At 40.2% G+C, this 17,966-nt stretch overlaps 1 pseudogene; it reads left to right on the top strand.

The window, feature by feature from the left end:
* The first annotated feature begins 1,525 nt into the window (after positions 1–1,525).
* LOC102392785 lies at positions 1,526–17,647 on the top strand (annotated as a pseudogene).
* The last annotated feature ends 319 nt before the right edge of the window (positions 17,648–17,966 follow it).

Genomic DNA, 17,966 nt, shown 5'->3' with positions numbered 1-17,966 from the left:
CAAAACATGTATAGTACACAAAAAGCTGATGAAAAAATATCAAAGTAGACCAAAATAAACAGTGAGACATAGTAGGCCCATAACAATATAAAGTTGCCAATTCTCTCCAAACTGATCAAGTTTAATGCAATTTCATCAAAATTTTGGCAATATTTATTTGCCAAATAATGCAGATGAGTAAGTTTTAAAATTTAAATGGAAACGAGCTAGCCTTAGCTAAAACAATCTTGAAGGGAAAAAAGAGTAAGAGGTAACACTCTAACTAATATTAAGTTTTGCTATATAGCTACAGTAACCAAGACTGTGTGGCATCAGCAAAGAGACACAAAGGTCAAAAGAACAGAATACAGAACCCAGAAATAGACCCACACAAATATGCTTAATGGCTCTTTGAAAAAAGACCAAAAGCAATTCAATGAAAAGAGGATAACTTATTCAAAAAATCAGACATCCAGAGGCATAAATGAATTAAATAAATCATAGCCTGACTCTCATATCTTATATAAAAATTAACTCAAAATGGATTATGGACTTAGATGTAAAGTAGAAAACAATGTAACTTTTGGGAAAAACTGCAAGAGAAAATTTGGGGGCCCAAAGAAAGGTAAAGAGTTCATCTTGACAACATACATATGATCCATAAAAGGAAAATGATGAATTTCACCTCATCAAAATTTAAAATGTTTGCTCTGCAGAGACCCTGTGAAGAGAATTAAAAGGCACAGACCAATAAAAAGTATTTGTAAGCCATTTATCCAACAAAGGACTTCTATCCAGAGTGTTTATATATATAACAAAAAAATTCAACCACACACATAAAAAACCCAATTAAAAACTGGGCAAAGGACATGAGCAGGTATCTCAGCAAAATGGATATATGGATAGCAAATAAGTTCATACAAATACATTCAACATCTTCTGTCATTAGAGAAATGCAAATTAAAATCTCAGAGTTATCACTACATTATCAGAATAGCTAAAACTTAAACAGTGACAACACCAAATGGTGGTGAAAGCATGGGGAAGCTGAATCACTCACACATTGCTGATAGGAAGGTAAAATGGCACAGCCACTCTGGAAAGCAGTTAGGCAGTTTTATATAAAACTAAACATGCAACTATTATACACCCACAATTGTACTCTTGTTCATTTATCCCAGAGAAATAAGAATTCACATCCACATGAAAAGCTGTATACAATTGTTCCATCAATGCTATTCATAATAACCCAAAACCAGAAATAACACAATTGTCCTTCAATGAATGAATGCTTAAACAAACTGTGGTACATCCATACCATGTAACACTACTCAGGAAGAAAAAGGAACAAACTATTGACACATGCAACAAACTGGATGAATTTCAAGAGAATCATGTTGAATGATAAAATACAATCCCCAAAGATTATATATTATAGGATTCCATTCAAATTACACTCTCAAAATATTTTATAAACAGAGAACAGATCAGTGATCAGCAGGAGTTGGGGGTGTCATGGGAAGAAGGCTGTGGGAGGGAGGTGGGTATGGATGCAGAAGAGCAGCCTGAGGGAACATGTAGTGATGAAACTGCCCTATATCCAAACTGTAGCGGTAGACACACAAAACCACACATATGATAAAATCACACATGAAAAGAATAAACACACACACATTTCACATACAAGTAAGTACAACTAAAAAGGAAGAAATGAAAACAAGATCAGTGGATTGTATCAATGTCAATATCCTGATTGTGATATTGTACTATATAGCCTGTAAGAATTTTTAATAATTAAATTTATTTTTAATTGAAGGATAATTGCTTTACAATATTGTGCTGGTTTCTGCCAAATATTAACATGAATCAGCCATAGTTATACCTATGTCTGCTCTCTCTTGTGTCTCCTTCCCTAGCCTGCAAGATGTTTTCACTGGGGACACCAAGTAAAGGGTATGTATCAAGGATCTCCCTCTGTCATTTCTTACAATTGCATGTGAGTCTATAATTACCTCACAATTAAAGTGCATTTTAAAAACAAGTTAATGAAAATACAAAAAAGTACACAGAATGTGTAAACTGAAACACAATCCACTAAAAATATTGCACAAAACAGTTCCCACTTTTCTGTAATTTCTATACTTGAGTTTAGTTTGCAATGGACTGAAGCAGAGAGCCTCTTAGGAAGGGCTTACAATTTATGTAATAAAATAAAGTAGCACCACAACATATCATAGTGAAAGAACATGAGGGAATTCCCTGGTGGTCCAATAAATTAGGACTCAGTGTTTCCACCGCCAGGGCCTGGGTTTAATCCCTGGTTGGGGAACTAAGGTCCCACAAGCCATTCCAACAAGCCATGCAGCACACTCCCACACCCTACCCCAAAAGAAAGAAAGAACATGAGGCTCTTTTTCTTCTTCTTTTTTTTAATGTTCAGTTCAGTCTCTCAGTTGTGTCCAGCTCTTTGTGACCCCATGAATTGCAGCATGCCAGGCCTCCCTGTCCATCACCAACTCCCGGAGTTCACCCAAACCCATGTCCATCGAGTTGGTGATGCCATCCAGCCATCTCATCCTCTGTCGTCCCCTTCTCACTTTTTAATGTTAGGTGTAAACATATTTCAGATTTTATTTTTTATTTTTTTGTTATTTTATGAATTTTGGCTGCACTGGGTCTTGGTTTCTGTGTGAAGGCTACTCTCTAGTTGCCATGTGCAGGCTTCTTAGCTTGCAGGCTCAGTAGTTGTGGCACATGGGCTTAGTTGCTCTGTGGCATGTTTGTTTTCCCAGACCTGGGATAGAACACATGTCCCTTTGCAACAAGTATTTCAAGGCAGACTCTTAGTCACAGGACTACCAGGGGAGCCTGAAAATGAGGTTCTGAGCAGAGTGCATGTGTGCTCAGTCGCTCAGGTGTGTCTGACTCTTTGCAACCCCATGGACTATAGCCCACCAGGCTCCTCTGTCCATGGAAATTTCTGCGCAAGAATATTGTAATGGGTTGCCATTTTCTTTTTTTTTTTTTTTAATTTTATTTTATTTTTAAACTTTACATAACTGTATTAGTTTTGCCAAATATCAAAATGAATCCGCCACAGGTATACATGTGTTCCCCATCCTGAACCCTCCTCCCTCCTCCCTCCCCATTCCATCCCTCTGGGTAGTCCCAGTGCACCAGCCCCAAGCATCCAGTATCGCCATTTTCTACTCCAGGGAACAATCCCAACCCAGGGATCAAACCTGAGTCTCTTGTGCCTCCTGCATTGGCAGACAGATTCTTTACCACTGTGCCACCTGGGAAGCTGCTCTGAAGACAGTAGGTTAAAGTTTGATCTTTGCTACTTCCTGGATGTGTTATTTTAGGAGCTACTTAACCTCTCTAATCTCCAAATTTCCTATCAGAAAAATACAAATCATAGTATCTAATTCAATAGGTGTTATGAGCATCAAATGAAAGAATACATGTAAGACACCTGATACAAAGATGACCATAATAAAAGCTCATTAAAATTAAATATGGCTTATATGTGCATGTGTTGTCATGTGGCACTGGCTGTACTTGGATTCTGAATTATGGTTTAGGGTCTCCCTCCTCTCTCTCACAAGTGCACACACCCAAACACATACAATATTCAGAGATCATGAATTTCCTTTCACAATTGCCTAATCTTTTTTCTTTTTCAGAACCCCATAGCTCTGCTTTATCCCACAGGAGAAACAAATTCATATATCACAAGTCAACTATAGAATGACACGTGTGCATCCAAATTCAGTTCAGTTGCTCAGTCACATCCGACTCTTTGCAACCCCATGGACTGCACCTCGCTAAGCTTCCTTGTCCATCACCAATTCCCGGAGCTTGCTCAAACTCATGTCCATTGAGTTAGTGATGCCATCCAACCATCTCGTCCTCTGTTGTCCCCTTCTCCTCCCACCTTCAATCTTTCCCAGCATCAGGGTCTTTTCCAATGAGTCATTTCTTCACATCAGATGGCCAAAGTATTGGAGTTTCAGCTTCAACATCAGTCCTTGCAGTGAATATGCTGGACTGATTTCCTTTAGGATGGACTGGTTTGATCTCCTTGCAGTCCAAGAGACTCTCAAGAGTTTTCTCTAACACCACAGTTCAAAAGCATCAATTCTTCAGCACTCAGCTTTCTTTATAGTCCAACTCTCACATCCATACATGACTACTGGAGAAATCAAAGCTTTAACTAGAAGGACCTTTATTGGCAAAGTAATGTCTCTGCTTTTTAATATGCTGTCTAGGTTTGTCATAGCTTTTCTTCCAAGGAGCAAGCATCTTTTAATTTCATGGCAGCAGTCACCATCTGCAGTGATTCTGGATCCCAAAAAAATAGTCTCTCACTGTTTCCATTGTTTCCCCATCCAAATTAATGTGCCATATTTCTGAGGCATTCCAGGGATGTTTCAGAGACACAGACTGAAACTGCAGAAGCTGCCAACTGGCCTCACTCTTTGTATATCTTGTATATCAACACTTAATCCATTATTATTTCATGCCTACAACAATACTATAGGTAAGTACTTTACTGGAGAAGGCAATGGCACCTGACTCCAGTACTCTTGCCTGGAAAATCCCACAGATGGAGCGGCCTGGTAGGCTGCAGTCCATGGGGTCGCGAAGAGTCGGACATGACTGACCGACCTCACTTTCACTTTTCACTTTCATGCATTGGAGAAGGAAATGGCAACCCACTCCAGTGTTCTTGCCTGGAGAATCCCAGGGACAAGGGAGCCTGGTGGGCTGCTGTCTATGGGGTCACACAGAGTTGGACACAACTGAAGTGACTTAGCAGCAGCAGCAAAAGTACTTTACAGGTGAGGAAACTGAGGCTTAGAAAGATTAAGCAATTTGCCCAAGGTCAGAGAGCTAAAATCTAAAAGTAAAAATGTTAACACACAGTCATCTGGCCCTCAGCCAATGTTCCCAATTATTCTATAAAACTAAATATCAAATCAGAAATTTATAACCTTTCTGATCACATAAGATCAGAGCTCTGATTCCAGAGTGAAACCAAGTAGAATTACTCATCAGTGATACTGAGGAGTGTTTGGTTTGTGACCATTAATGATTTCTTGATTCCTATACTGCCTTCTGATATTAGCAATTTGTGTTACCTCTCCAGGCTTCAGTTTGCTCACCTATTAAATTTTAAATTAATACCTTCTCCAAAAAAAGACATTGCTGCAGATTAAGAGCAATAGTGCATTTAAATTGCCTTAGAAAAATGTAGAATCTTCCAACCTCCCATCACTGCCACCATTGTTGCCAAAATGTGTCCACTGATGAATAAATGTGAGACAATAAATCAACTCTAAATATATAAAAACAAAAATACAAATAATACATATTCCTCCTAGGACTGTTAGAAGGAAAACCAGAATATTCTCCGTGGCTTGCACAACACTGGTCCTTTCTTTCTTGGCCTGTTCCAACTCCCAGAGTCAGAACTTATGCCAGATAGCTTTGAATATGAGCATCTGTTCACTCTTCCATCAGTCCCCACAAAGTAGTATATGAGCTTGCTGTTGTCTTAGTTAATCCTTTGAACATGAAGAAAATTCCAAGGAGATTTCCCTGGAGTTCCTTTTCTATGCACAGAAGCACTTGCCCTTCTGTCACAGCTCTACCATCCGGCAATATATGCTCTCACGAATCTGTGTACACTGTTTTAACAAATATGGCCCCATCTTTTCATACAAGGAATAATCTGGCAAATTCTGATTCCAAACAGCAGCACTAATGAACATGGGGTTTAGGAAATATAAAGTTTCCAATGACCCATCAAAGCAGACTGTGAGCTCTGGCCCTGAACAACCCTGCAGAACACTGATTAACACAGAGAAATAAATTGTCATCCACATAGTGACTGCCAAGGATGACAGTGAGCAGATTTTTTCCTTATTCATTCAGAAGTGGTCATCTGGTTTCTCATTGCTTCTTGACGAACCAAAACTCAAGGTCCCCACATCTTTCCCTGCCAGTTTATTTCCAAATTGTCTATACCTTCCCAGCCCTCATTATGTGACAGCTCTAGCTATGCCCTGGGAGAACTATTGTCAGCTGAAAACCAGAGAGTTTGTTGTTGTTGTTGTTGTTTTTTAACTACACTGTTATGCCCATATCAAGCATATCTTGGATTCTATATAGAAAGCCAATTTAAAAGTTTATAACCAATGCACATTTTTAAAAGTCAGCACTGCCCATCTAATTAACTGGCATTATTTTATATGCATTTATATACATTCACTCAGGACCAGGTACAGAATATTATTCCATGAAATTTAAAACAATGAACAGTCAGACCTAAGTTCATTCACTAGCTAATGCTCACTAGAAGTAAACATTAAAGATGTGTTTTTAGACACCTTAATTATAAACTGACAGTAGTAATTTCTGACTCATTAATTTTTTTTCTTTTTATTTTTTAATTGAGGGATAATTACTTTAAGATTAAATTATAGTTTTGGTGGTTTAGAAATTAAACAATAAAGCTGGAATGTGCCAGTTTGCTAATGATTAATTCATATTAGACATAGATAGTCCCTATATTGCCTTGAATATATATTTTTCACTCAGAAATAAAAGTGAGCACATTGATCATGATTTAACAATTTGTAAGGTTCAGGTTTAATTTTCTGCCTTAACTCAAGTAAGTAAAAACTCATGGGTACTGTATTTTAATCATTTTTAACAATTCTTAGCTATTAATAATTATTTTAACTATTGAAGATTTTGATGTTTTATAAGAATTCTTAATCTATACAAAATATAACATTTAGAATATGTTGGTGGTTGAAACCATTCAGGAAACAATATACAGGATATTTTATTACCTTTGGAAAATTAAGAATAATTATCAGTTTTATATTATAAATGGACTTTCATTTACCTAATCTTCTTTGAGCATCTATGCTTGCCAGCTACTGCTCTGGGTTGTATTGATTCTGATTGAAGAACAAGATTCTGTCTTAGGAAGCTGACATTCTATTGAATAGGATAAGGAAAGACAATCATTACAAGCAAAATTTACCTAGATTTTCATTCACAATGGTTATTTCCTTCTCTTTATACTATTCATATTCTTTGTTCATGTTTTGAAAACTGAAATGGCATTACAATTCAAAAATCATAACAGCATACCAATGAATAAAAACAGATTTTGGTTGAGTTTTCTCTGGATTGTAAATGATTTCTAGTTTGAGAGAATACTGTTTCATTTTGCTGAATATGGTGACTAATGTTCAGTTTTTTTTTTAACATTAATAACAATGGCCAAACTTGACTGATATTTAATTCAGCCATATGATATTAACAATCTAGTTTTGTCTTTATGGCATTTAATCATGTGCAACTATTTTAAATAGGCATTAAAATAAAAAAAAAATTACTCTGCTATAAAACATGTTCATATGAGAATTAATAACGGATTTTGTGTGAATTCATTGCAGTCTGACATTTGTTCTGACTGATTATCAGGACAAGAGTAATTTGTTCCTTGAATAGCTAGGTTTAACTTAGCTTTCTTATTTTGAAAATACCACCATCTAATTCAATGTTTACTTATGTTCAGTCACATAAATAGAAACTGTTATAAGCTCCATATTATAAAAACCCAAATCATACCTTTCCAACCCTTACCTGATGTCTTCATGAAAAAAGATTTGCTTAAATACCCACACATAAGGAAAAATAAAATAATAGGTGGCAGGAATCCTGCAATATGAATGCATAGTTCATTTACCCCTGGTCTTCCCTTTTACTCAGTCTTGTTTACCCATGAAAATCTCGTGTTTTTATGTCATCCACTTTATCTCTCAAGGTTTAAAACAATAGATACCACTATCAATTAAAAATCAAGGTGATGATGTTTGATTCAAATAATTCTCCAACTATGCATTCTATAAAAAACTTCTTGGCAGAAAAAAGGAAGCACCACCCTAAAACAGCACAATTTAAAACTAAAGTTGTTGTTTTTTTTTTTTTTCCAAAACTGAACTACGGAGAAATAGAAAATTTGAACAGACCAATCACAAGCACAGAAATCAAAAATGTAATAAAAAATATTCCAACAAACAAAAGCCCAAACCCAGATGGCTTCATAGGTGAATTCCACCAAAAAATTAGAGAAGTGCTAACACTTATCATATTCAAACTCTTCCAGAAAATTCAAGAGGGAACAAAAGTCCCAAACTCCTTCTACAAGGCCTCCATCACCCTTATACCAAAACCTGAAAAAGATGCCACAAAAAAAAGAAAACTATAGGCCAATATCACAGATAAACATAGATGCAAAAATCCTCAACAAAATTCTAGCAAACAGAATCCAGCAACATATTAAAAAGATCATACATCATGACCAAGTGGGCTTTATTCCAGGGATGCAAGGCTATACATTATCACCCTGCTTATCTAACTTATATGCAGATTACATTATGCAAAATGCCAGGATGGATGAAGCACAACCTGGAATCAAGATTTCCAGGAGAAATATGAATAACCTCAGATATGCAGATGACACCACCCTTATGGCAGAAACGAAGAAGAACTAAAGAGCTTCTTGATGAAAAAGTTGGCTTAAAGCTCAATATTCAGAAAACTAAGATCATGGCATCTGATCCCATCATTTCATGGCAAATAGATGGGGGGAAAATGGAAATAGTGACAGACTATTTTCTTGGCTCCAAAATCATGGCAGATGATGACTACATCCATAAAATTAAAAGACACCTGATCCTTGGTAGAGAAGCTATGACCAACCTAGACAGCATATTAAAAAGCAGAGACATTACTTTGCCAACAAAGGTCCATCTAGTCAAGGCTATGGTTTTTCCAGTAGTCATGTACAGATGTGAGAGCTAGACCATAAAGGAAGCTGATTGTCAAAGAAATGATGCTTTTGAATTGTGATATTGGAGAAGACTCTTGAGAGTCACTTGGACTACCAGGGGATCAAACCAGTCAAGCCTAAAGGAAATCAGTCCTGAATACTGATTGGAAGGACTAATACTGAAGCTGAAGCTTCAATAGTTTGGCCACCTGGTGCAAAGAATGGATTTTTTAGGAAAGACCCTGATGCTGGGAAAAATTGAAGGCATGAGAAGGGGACTACAGAGAATGAGATGGTTGGATGGCATAACCGACTCGATAGACATGAATTTGAACAAGCTCTGGGAGTTGGTGATGGACAGGGAAGACTGGCATGCTGCAGTCCATGGGGCTGCAAAGAGTTGGACCCAACTGAGCAACTGAACTGAAGGATTCTTCAATATTTGCAAATAAATCAGTGTGATACACCATTTCAACAAATTGAAAACCACTAGTTTTTAAAAATGTTAAAAACCATATGATTATTTCAATAGTTGCAGAAAAAGCCTTTGACAAAATTCAAGATCTATTTATGGTAAAAACTCTCCAGAAAGTAGGCATAGAGGGAATATACTTCAACATAATAAAAAGCCATAAATGACAATAAACCCCACCATAGAGCTTCCAGAACATACACAGGATTGGGAAATAGGCTCTTGGAGGGCACAAACAGAAACTTGTGCACAAGAACCCAGGAGAAAGGAGCAGTGATCCCACAAGAGACTGATCTAGACTTGCCTGTGAGTGTCCAAGAGTCTCCAGCAGAGGTGTGGGTTGGTGGTGGCCTGCTGCAGGGATGGGGGCACTGAGTGTAGCAATACATGCATGGGACTTTTTGAAGGAGGTCACCATTATCTACATTACCTCCACCATAGTTTGGCCCCAGGTAAATAGCAGGGAGGGAACACAGTCCCACCCATCAACAGAAAACTGGATTAAAGATTTACTGAGCATGGCCTTGTCCACCAGAAAAAGACCCAGTTTACCCCTCTCAGTCTCTCCCATCAGGAAGCTTCCAAAAGCCCCTTATCCTTCTTCATCAGAGGGCAGACAGACTGAAAAGCACAGTTACAGAAAACTAACCAATCTAATCACATGGGCCACTGCCTTGTCTAACTCAATGAAACTATGAGCCATGCCATGTAGTGCCACCCAAGAGAGACGGGTCATTATGGGAAGTTCTGACAAAATGTGGTCCACTGGAGAAAGGAATGACAAACCATTTCAGTATTCTTGGCTTGAGATCCCCATGAACAGTATGAAAAGGCAAAAAGACAGTACACTGAACCCCCCAGGTCAGTAGGTGCCCAATATGCTACTGGAGATCAGTGGAGAAATAACTCCAGAAAGAATGAAAAGACAGAGCCAAAGCAAAAAAAAAAAAAACAAAAAAAAAAAAAACAAAAACAAAGCTGTGGATGTGACTGGTGAGAGAAGAAAGGTCCAATGCTGTAAAGAGCAATATTACATAGGAACCTGGAATATTAGGTCCAGGAATAAAGGCAAATTGGAAATAGTCAAACAGGAGACGGCAAGACTGAACGTTGACATTCTAGGAATCAGCAAACTAAAATAGACTGGAATGGGTGAATTTAACTCAGATGACCATTATATCTACTACTGTGGGCAAGAATCACTTAGAAGAAATGGAGTAGCCATCATAGTCAACAAGAGAGTTCAAAGTGCAGTACTTGGATGGGATCTCAAAAACAACAGAATGATCTCTGTTCGTTTCCAAGACAAACCATTCAATATCACAGTAATCCAAGTCTATGCCCTGACCAGCAATGCTGAAGAAGCTGAAGTTCAACAGTTCTGTGAAGACCTCCAAGACCTTTAAGAACTAACTCCCAAAAAAGTTGTCCTTTTCATTATAGGGGACTGGAATGCAAAACTAGGAAGTCAAGAAACACCTGGAGTAACAGGCAAATTTGGCCTTGGAATACGGAATGAAGCAGGGCAAAGGCTAATAGAGTTCTGCCAAGAGAACGCACTGGTCATAGCAAACACCCTCTTCCAACAACACAAGAGAAGACTCTACACATGGACATCACCAGACAGTCAACACCAAAATCAGATTGATTATATTCTCTGCAGCCAGAGATGGAGATGCTCTATACAGTCAGCAAAAACAAGACCAGGAGCTGAATGTGGCTCAGATCATGAATTCCTTATTGTCAAATTCAGACTTGAAGAAAGTAGGGAAAACCACTAGACCATTCAGGTATGACCAAAATCAAGTTCCTTATGATTATATAGTGGAAGTGAGAAACAGATTTAAGGGACTAGATCTGATAGACAGAGTGCCTGATGAACTATGGATGGAGGTTTGTAACATTGTACAAGAGACAGGGATCAAGACCATCCCCAAGAAAAAGAAATGCAAAAAAAAGTAAAATGACTGTCTGATGAGTCTTTACAAATAGCTGTGAAAAGAAGAGAAGTGAAAAGCAAAGGAGAAAAGAAAGATATACCCATTTGAATGCAGAGTTCCAAAGAACAGCAAGGAGAGATAAGAAAGCCTTCCTGGGGAAATCAGTGCAAAGAAATAGAGGAAAAAAATAGAATGGGAAAGAATCGAGATCTATTCAGGAAAATTAAAGACACCAAAGGAATATTTCATGCAAAGATGGGCTCCATAAAGGACAGAAATGGTATGGACCTAACAGAAGCAGAAGATATTAAGAGATGGCAAGAATACACAGAAGAACTGTACAAAAAAAGATCTTCACGACCCAGATAATCACTATGGCGTGATCACTCACACTAAACTAGAGCCAGACATGCTGGAATGTGAAGTCAAGTGGGCCTTAGGAAATATTACTACAAACAAAGCTAGTGGAGGTGTTGGAATTCCAGTTGAGCTATTTCAAATCCTAAAGAATGATGCTGTTACAGTGATGCACTCAATATGTCAGCAAATTTGGAAAACTCAGTAGTGGCCACAGGACTAGAAAAGGTCAGTTTTAATTCCAATCCCAAATAAAAGCAATGCCAGAGAATGCTCAAACTACTGCACAATTGCATTCAACTCACACATTAAAGTAATGCTCAAAATTCTCCAAGCCAGGCTTCAGTAATACATGAACCGTGAACTTCCAGATGTTCAAGCTGCTTTTAGAAAAGACAGAGGAACCACATATCAAACTGCTAACATCTGCTGGATCATTGAAAAAGCAAGAGAGTTCCAGAAAAAACACCTATTTCTGCTTTATTGACTATGAGAAAGCCTTTGACAGTGTGGATCACAAAAAACTGTGGAAAATTCTTCAAGAGATGGGAGTACCAGACCACCTGACCTGCCTTCTGAGAAATCTGTATGCAGGTCAGGAAGCAACAGTTAGAACTGGACATGGAAAAACAGACTGGTTCCAAATAGGGAAAGGAGTATGTCAAGGCTGTATACTGTCACCTTGCTTATTTAACCTATATGCAGAGTACATCATGCAAAACCTGGGCTGGATGAAGCACAAGCTGGAATCAAGACTGCAAGGAGAAATTCCAATAAGCTCAGATAAGCAGATGACACCACCCTTATGGCAGAAACGAAGAAGAACTAAAGAGCCTCTTGATGAAAGTGAAAGAGGAGAGTGAAAAAGTTGACTTAAAGCTCAACATTCAGAAAACTAAGATCATGGCATCTGGTCCCATCACTTCATGGAAAAAAGATGGGGAAACAGTGGAAATAGTGACAGACTTTATTTTTTTGGGCTCCAAAATCACTGCAGGTGGTGACTGAAGCCATGAAATTAAAAGACACTTACTCCTTGGAAGGAAAGTTATGACCAACCTAGACATCATATTAAAAAGCAGAGACATTACTTTGCCAACAAAGGTCCATGTAGTCAAGGCTATGGTTTTTCCAGTAGTCACAGATGTGAGAGTTGGACTATAAAGAAAGCTGAGCACCAAATAATTGATGCTTTTGAACTATGGTGTTGGAGAAGACTCTTGAGAGTCCCTTGGACTGCAAGGAGATCCAAACATTCCATCCTAAAGGAAATCAGTCCTGAATATTCACTTCAAGGACTGAGGTTGAAGCTGAAACTCCAATACTTTGGCCACCTGATGTGAAGAAATGACTCATTGGAAAAGACCCTGATGCTGGGAAAGATTGAAGGTGGAGGAGAAGGGGATGACAGAGGATGGCATCACCAACTCAATGGACATGAGTCTGGCAAACTCCGGGAGATGGTGATGGACAGGGAGGTCTGGCATGCTGCAGTCTATGGGGGCACAAAGAATCAGACATGACTGAGAGACTGAGCTGAACTGATATATGACAAACTCACAGCAAACATTATCCTCAATGGCAAAATATTGAAAATATTTCCTCCCAAACCAGGGACAAGACAAGGGTGCCCACTCTCACCACTACTATTCAACATAGTTTGGAAGTGCTAGCCATAGCAATAAGAGAAGAATTAAAAGGAATTCAGATTGGAAAAGAAAAATACAAAACTCTCACTGTGTGCAGATTATATCAGATCAGATCAGTCGCTCAGTCGTGTCCAACTCTTTGCGACCCCATGAATCACAGCACGCCAGTCCTCCCTGTCCAACAACAACTCCCAGAGTTCACCCAGACTCACGTCCATCGAGTCAGTGATGCATCCAGCCATCTCATCCTCTGTCGTCCCCTTCTCCTCCTGCCCCCAATCCCTCCCAGCATCACTCTTTTCCAATGAGTCAACTCTTCGCATGAGGTGGCCAAAGTACTGGAGTTTCAGCTTTAGCATCATTGCTTCCAAAGAAATCCCAGGGCTGATCTCCTTCAGAATGGACTGGTTGGATCTCCTTGCAGTCCAAGGGACTCTCAAGAGTCTTCTCCAACATCACAGTTCAAAAGCATCAATTCTTCGGTGCTCAGCCTTCTTCACAGTCCAACTCTCACATCCATACATGACCACAGGAAAAACCATAGCCTGACTAGACTCACCTTTGTTGGCAAAGTAATGTTTCTGCTTTTGAATATGCTATCTAGGTTGGTCATAACTTTCCTTCCAAAGAGTAAGCATCTTTCAATTTCATGGCTGCAGTCACCATCTGCAGTGATTTTGGAGCCCCAAAAAATAAAGTCTGACACTGTTTCCACTGTTTCCCCATCTATTTCCCATGAAGTGATGGGACCGGATGCCATGATCTTCATTTTCTGAATGTTGAGCTTTAAGCCAACTTTTTCACTCTCCACTTTCACTTTCATCAAGGGGCTTTTGAGTTACTCTTCACTTTCTGCCACAAGGGTGGTGTCATCTGCATATCTGAGGTTATTGATATTTCTCCCGGCAATCTTGATTCCAGCTTGTGCTTCTTCCAGTCCATCGTTTCTCATAATGTACTCTGCATAGAAGTTAAATAAACAGGGTGACAATATACAGCCTTGACGTACTCCTTTTCCTATTTGAAACCAGCCTGTTGTTCCATGTCCAGTTCTAACTGTTGTTTCCTGACCTGCATACAAATTTCTCAAGAGGAAGCATAGAAAACCCTAGGGCACTGCCAGACGCGCTGGTTGGGTGGGGTGCTATCTGTAAGCCCAGGGATTTTTCTCACCCAAGCATTGATAAAGCAGCACCCTGCTTGCGGGGCAGCTCACGCACAGGGGCCTAGCTTGAGAGGAGAAACAAGGTGCAGAAGGAGTACCTCACAGGACCAGAGTGGCTGTTCCACTAATAGAGGTTCCCTTTCGAGGTCTTGTGATGCACAGAGGGACTTGGAGCTTGCAATTGGTGGAGTTCTCCCAGCTGAGAAGCAAATTAAAGATAATTTGTGAGAGGTAAAAGCCCAGATTCACTGCTGCATAAGTCACCACCTAGAATGCCTTTGAAGCTGTAAGGTGTGGTAGTATGAGCAAGTAAATCTCATCTATCAGCTTAAAGAGAAGACACTCCAGCAGCAGGCCCAACAGCTCTACTGGTTACTGGGCCAGTTCAGTTGTCTTATTCATCAACTGGAGTGTAGCCAATCAAGTCTCAACGTGCCTGGACAGGCTGGGCAGTCTGACCCTCAAACCTGAAGATTCAACTGCCCTACTCTGAAGCTGACATAACTGCCCTGCACAAGGCAATCGCCACATTTGGGTCTCTTGAGCATTCAATACAGTTTTCTGTGAGTATGGTTTCAGTGTGTCTGCCCTCTAATGCCCTCTTGAAACACCTACCCTCTTACTTGGGTTTCTCTTACCTTGGGTGTGGGGTATCTCTTCACGGCTGCTCCAGCAAAGCACAGCCGCTGCTCCTTACCTTGGATGAGAGGTATCTCCTCACCGCCACACTTCCTGAACTTCAATGTGGGATAGCTCCTCTAGGCCCTCCTGCACCCACGCAGCCACGGCTCTTTGGACATGGGGTTGGTCCTCCCGGCCACCACCCTTGGTCTCAGGCGTGGGGTGGCTCCATTCTGAAAGAGATGGGAATAGCAGACCACCTGAACAGACTAGTTCCAAATAGGAAAAGGAGTACATCAAGGCTGTATACTGTCACCCTGTTTATTTAACTTCTATGCAGAGTACATCATAAGAAACGGTGGACTGGAAGAAGCACAAGCTGGAATCAAGATTGCCGGGAGAAATATCAATAACCTCAGATATGCAGATGACACCATCCTTATGGCAGAAAGTGAAGAGGAACTAAAAAACCTCTTGATGAAAGTGAAAGTGGAGAATGAAAAAGTTGGCTTAAAGCTCAACATTCAGAAAATGAAGATCATGGCATCCGGTCCCATCACTTCATGGGAAATAGATGGGGAAACAGTGGAAACAGTGTCAGACTTTATTTTTTGGGGCTCCAAAATCACTGCAGATGGTGACTACAGCCATGAAATTGAAAGACGCTTACTCCTTGGAAGGAAAGTTATGACCAACCTAGATAGCATATTCAAAAGCAGAGACATTACTTTGCCAACAAAGGTGCGTCTAGTCAAGGCTATGGTTTTTCCTGTGGTCATGTATGGATGTGAGAGTTGGATTGTGAAGAAGGCTGAGCACCGAAGAATTGATGCTTTTGAACTGTGGTGCTGGAGAAGACTCTTGAGAGTCCCTTGGACTGCAAGGAGATCCAACCAGTCCATTCTGAAGGAGATCAGCCCTGGGATTTCTTTGGAAGCAATGATGCTAAAGCTGAAACTCCAGTACTTTGGCCACCTCATGCGAAGAGTTGACTCATTGGAAAAGAGTGATGCTGGGAGGGATTGGGGGCAGGAGGAGAAGGGGACGACAGAGGATGAGATGGCTGGATGCAACACTGACTCGATGGATGTTAGTCTGGGTGAACTCTGGGAGTTGTTGTTGGACAGGGAGGACTGGCGTGCTGTGATTCATGGGGTCGCAAAGAGTCAGACATGACTGAGCAAATGAACTGAACTGAACTGAAGACCATTCAAATTCCTGAGCACCTGATGGCTCATGCTAGTTCATCAAATATTGGGTCCTTCTTAGAGAAGAGAGGCTATATCCCATTGCCAGAGCAGAAGTCAGCATCCAGCACCACAGCTGTCCCTCTCAGTGAATGGCGCCTTGGAAGCAAACCTGCCTTAGTCACCAGGCTCCTTACCTACGCAGCACCAATCTCCAGGACTGGCTCAACCAAAAGCAGACTTTGGAGAACAGCCAGACATCTGCTAGAGCCTGCAGTTTCTTGAATAATGTCTGGGGCAACCTAAAAGATTTGGAAAACTGGCTCCACAAGAGTCAGCAACAACTAGTTTCTGAAAAAGCAAGTTATCAAAAAGTCTTAATAGCTATACCACTACCAGTTCTTACTCCATTGAAATTGAAAAAGTTAGCAATCTAGAGCCTCTTGATCAAGATGAGATGGATCTTTCTGGTTGGCTGGTAACTCCCCAGGAATCCCATAAGCCTGAGAAGCCTGGGAATGGCAGCTGTGAAACCTCCAGTGAGAAGTTTAAGCTCTTGTTCCAGGTGTTCCGGGAGTCCTACAATGTGAATGACTGGCTTGTCAAGTCTGATTCCTGTACCAACTGTCAGGGTAACCAGCCCAGAGGTATGGAGACTGAGAACCTGGGCAATCTGAAATGCTTGAATGACCACTTGGAGGCCAAGAAACCCTTGTCCACTCCGTGACTACTGAGGATTGGCTTGTCCAGAACCATCAAGACCCATATAAGTGGAGGAGGTCTGCAAAGCCAATGAGCCTTGTATAAGTTTTGCAAAGTGCATGTGTGATGAAAATTGTGAGAAAGAAGCTCTGTGTAAATGGCTTCTGAAGAAAGAAGGAAAGGATAAAAATGGTATGCCTGTGGAACCAAAACCTGAACCTGAGAAACATAAAGATTCCCTGAACGTGTATCTCTCTCCATCCAGAAGAGAGGCAGCAGAACAAGCTAAGGCACCAAAGGCAATGGGTTCTTCTAGAATTGCTGATTTCTTCCAAGTTATAAGGAACAGTCCCTTGTCAAAGTGGCTCATGACCCCCTCACACAAAGAAGGATGTCCCAAGGAAGTGCCTCTTACAGAGGATAGGGCTAACAAACAAAAGCTTACACCCCTTGGCCACCTCCTGGTGTCTCTTTAACACAGCTGAATGGGTCTTGCCAGGAAAGACGACAGGAAATTTTAGCCCATTATCCTCAGGAGAAGACAAGTGGCTACTTTGAAAGAAGGCCAAGGAAGTATTGCTTAATTTGCCCCTACAGGAGGAACACAACTTTCCCCTAGACCGTTATGGCCTCCCAGCAGTTTGTGATCTCTTTGCCTGTATGCAGCTTAAGGTTGATTTTTAAAAAGTAATTGTATCAAACCCCTCTACAAATGTGAAGGAATCAAGTACTAGCCAAGCAAATTTTCTGCAGATTATCACAAATCCATGAGCTGAGTGACTGTGGCTTGAGAAATCATTGTTTCTGGGTCTGATGTAGTTCCTTTCCTGCCCAATTTCGAACAGAAATTAGTCATCAAATTATGAGTTACTGTGTAAAAGAAAATGGCTATTTGTTGATGCTGAGGTGATTCAGTTCCTTCTTACAGAAGTATTAATTCACCCCTACACTAGAAATGCATCTTAGTGGGTAGGTCTTTTTCATAAGCCTCCATGGCTCCTTAGATTGCATTGTTATTAGAAGTACATTAAAACACT

Source organism: Bubalus bubalis, chromosome 23 (assembly GCF_019923935.1).
Source record: "Bubalus bubalis isolate 160015118507 breed Murrah chromosome 23, NDDB_SH_1, whole genome shotgun sequence".
Classification (NCBI taxonomy): domain Eukaryota; kingdom Metazoa; phylum Chordata; class Mammalia; order Artiodactyla; family Bovidae; genus Bubalus; species Bubalus bubalis.
The sequence above is the reverse complement of the archived record's forward strand: the minus strand, read 5'-3'. Positions and strand labels throughout refer to the sequence as shown.